This window comes from Paroedura picta, chromosome 5 (assembly GCF_049243985.1).
Source record: "Paroedura picta isolate Pp20150507F chromosome 5, Ppicta_v3.0, whole genome shotgun sequence".
Lineage (NCBI taxonomy): Eukaryota > Metazoa > Chordata > Lepidosauria > Squamata > Gekkonidae > Paroedura > Paroedura picta.
Window position 1 is genome coordinate 92,189,837 of NC_135373.1, and position 3,777 is coordinate 92,193,613.

Consider the following 3,777-nt stretch of genomic DNA (forward strand, 5'->3'; position numbering starts at 1 on the left):
TATAATTCATAATGTTAAATATAGAGCCACTCAACTGTAGATATCTGGGCGTATCCAACCATCATCCAATAGCCTTTCTCAAGACTAAGGTGCTTTATTCCATCTCGAGTCTCTCTTCCTCCAATGGAAGAACTAATCAAATTGGAAGAAGGCCAGGTGGAAGAAAGGCTTCAAATACTCTTCAGTGAAGAGTAGCACAGGAGTAGGATTTACACAGATAGATCATGACAGTCTCTAGAATAATTATGTTTTTGTTATCATGACAAGGTTGCTCCTGAAGCAGCACCTGCTAGATAGAAATTCATGCTGAAGAATTCTGTATAGGCGAGCATAAACCACACAGAGTTATGTTGGAAAGAAAATATGCATTGAGGAAGTGGGAGTAAGCCTCATTTTCTAAGAAGACATGTCTGAAGTAGGTAAGGTTACTACACTCACCCAAGTTCTAAAGTTTTTGTTCTTCAGAATAGGGTGGAGTATGACACAAACTGCAGGACTTCAAAGATTGCCTCTGGCGTATTTTCCTGTGACAGGATTAAGAAATGTGAATACCATATCCTCCCATTCTTTCCCTCCTTCAGTCATATTGCATCTTCAAAGCAAATTTGATTTTTGAAGGAACAAACATTTCTCCCCCACCCCAAATGTTGGGGGGAAGTTTTGTCTTTGACTGCTTTACAGTGCAATCCTGAATAGAGTTACACCTTTGTACGCCCACTGTTAATTGCTTAGATCATTATTAATAAACACAAGTCTTGAAAGAACTACCCTTAAAAGGGTCCTCTTGAAGTATTTCAAGATTTAGATAACTTAATCCAAAATCAGCTCTGTGTAATACTTGTTGAAAGTGAACTTCAAAATGCTATTATGCATATATGCAACATAATCGAAAAATCTATTCAAAAACAACTCTTTCCCAAATGAATTCTCTAATGGCTTTTGTATCAGACTGCTGTACCACAAAACCTCATACTAACGTGTTTTGCCAACATGTATTTCTAATGCATACTTTCATGGGGGGAAAGAGGGATGTGCCTGTTAGAGCTATAATATGCTGCACACAACAACTATGACTGAAAGCAGGTCTTTACAAAGGCACAGCTCGTTGAATAGGAGTTGAATGCTCAGTGGAGCAGTTGGAGATGATATTTATGTGCATCAAAGGACCTTCTCCTTCAGCCACTGAATCATCATGAAAGGATTCAAGAGCATACAGCAATGAGATCCAGCATGTTCTCCTGGTAATTATATCACCACTATAACTATCAAGTATTGCAAATGCATGCATTTATGTTCCCTTTCATTATTAAATGGGAATCGGTGTCTGGCTACGCTTCACAGTCATACAAGTATGCTCATTTAGTAATGAAAAGGAATGGTTCTGAAGTATTTGCATGTATAAGACAATTCAGTGGAAAACTGTGTTTCAGTTCGGCCCGCCACTCACTTTAATGGAGGCAAAACATGATGCTATGGGAAGCAGGATCCTCCCTATCTTGTATCCAGAGCTTTGCCTAGAAAGAGGAAGTATCATATTGCTGCAGGCTTTCTCAATCAGGGATTTGTGACAGCCTTGGAAGGGTTTCCTGAATAGGAAAAGTTAATTTATGTATCTATATATTCACATATAAACTGAGTTTTTCAGCCCCCCTGGCTTATATGCTGGTAAAAAAAGAAAAAGCTACCAGACAAGACAGGTGGGTGGGGGGAGACAAGTATACTTAACTGAAGAAGCAGATGCAGGAAGAGACACAGCAAGCCCAGGAGGGACAATGCGAAGGGAGGGGAGAGCAGTCTCCGCCTCCCCCCCTCACTGCCTTAACGAGGCTAGCATGAGGCTAGCATGTACTGCTGCAGGAAGCTCTGAAGTCTCTGTCTCAGAGGGAGTGCAGAGAGCAGAAGGAGGAAACTCCCCTAGAGGAAGGAATGGAAAGTGGAGGGAACAGAACACCTGGCTAAGAAGAAGGGAATGGGAGAAGAAGAAGGATTGGATATAAAAAGGCAAGAGGGGTCAGAGGGAAAGAGGGAGGAGGAGGGGATAGGAGGAGGAGGAGGGTGGGAAGAAAAGGGGAAAAAAAGATCATGCCCAGAAGGGAAGGGAAGGGAAGGGAAGGGAAGGGAAGGGAAAGCCACTATCCAAACACCAGCCTCGGCTTATATGCGAGTCAATAAGGTTTTCCAACATTTTGTAGTGAAATTAGGTGCCTCGGCTTATATGCGAGTATATATGGGGTGTGTGTGTGTGTGTGTGTGTGTGTGTATATATATATATATATATATATATATATATATATATATATATATATATATATATATATATATATATATATATATATATATATATATATATATTTGTTAAACATTTGTTGGATGATCTGACTATATATGGTTTTGTCGACACACATCCCTTCTCAAAAATTGATTGTTGTCACCCAATCTGAGCATAGCAAGGGCAGGATACAAAAATAAAGATTATTATTTGTATTTAATATGATAGATGACACAGTAAAGTGAGCCTGTCTGCTCACTGGCACATCTGCAAAATGAGTTTGCTATTGTTAGTGGTTATATGTGAGGAAGATGTTCATGAAGAGATCCCAGATTAGAGTCAACAAAAGAAAGGCCTTGATTTCTTTCCCTCTATCTGTCCAGGGAGCCTCTCCTTTCCTCATAACAACATATTTTCCCTCTCCTTTCCTCATAACAACCCTGTGAGGTAGAACTCTATAACCACTGCACCACACTTCCTTTTCACACTGTAGATAAATCCTAAAATAAAATATATACTCAGAACTACTTGTCACCTCACAGCTGGTACTTACTTAAGAGGGAAAAAGGTACTATGGTTTTTTGTTTTTTGAAATAGAAAAGCCTCTTCCAAATTTCTTAGATAAATCAAAACTCCCTATGAAATTTGAAACACAACCAAACTGAATAGCATCTTAACAAGGTATTTGCATTTTTAGGCCTGAAATCTGGGGGAGGGGGGGAGCAAATTCAAACATAGAAACTCACACTTTGCTAAATGCATAGCAACCACTTTACAGATTGAGATGAACCTTTTGGGAAGTTGCATTCATCTGGTTCATGGCAGGAATAATAACCTGGAATGGAGCTTGCTTACCTGTTTATCTTTATTTCCTAGTGCTTTGATCCTAGAAGCAAACAATCAACAACTTTGGGAGGAAGCATGTGTATAGCTGATAAAAATAGAAACAGGTTTCACAATTCTTAGACAGAAATATGAATGAACAGAAGTGGTGAATTCTTTGTACCTTGTCACACAGCTGTCTGGGGGCTGTAGAGGATCCAGAAAGCTGTCAATTGTGCAGGCACAAAAGTATTATATGCACTTAAGTGGTAGCTGTACTTAAACAATGCATCACCTGTCTATGATGCCCCTGGGGCATGAAGAAGCTGGCAAATAGCAAGCAGGCATTGACAACTGCTATTGGCCAGCTGTCAGACTGAATGCCATTAAGAGTGCAGACATACTCAAAATGTGCTCATTGTAAATGGCAAGCAAATAACCAATACAGCCACGTGTTATTGACAGCAAGGTGTCTGAATGATTAGCACCAAAAAATCAATCGAATCTACACTTCTGTATTTTCTTCCCACATGGATTATATGCACTGTTCTTGCTAGAAATGACACAGGAGGGAGAAAAACAAGTCAGACCACGACCATTTCTCTTTGCCTTGGACCTTGGGGGTCCTTGCTAGGGATGGACTTGAATCAGGAAAAATACAGGTTGGTTTGGGTCATGGGTCATGG

General features: G+C 39.9%; 1 long non-coding RNA gene across 1 annotated transcript; it reads right to left on the minus strand.

Moving 5' to 3' along the window:
• Window positions 1–458: 458 nt before the first annotated feature.
• LOC143839110 (uncharacterized) lies at window positions 459–3,312 on the minus strand. The gene is made up of 3 exons (XR_013231617.1): window positions 3,276–3,312; window positions 3,125–3,155; window positions 459–524 (listed from the first exon to the last, which is right to left on the minus strand). It is a non-coding gene; the product is annotated as an uncharacterized LOC143839110 (long non-coding RNA).
• Window positions 3,313–3,777: the final 465 nt, after the last annotated feature.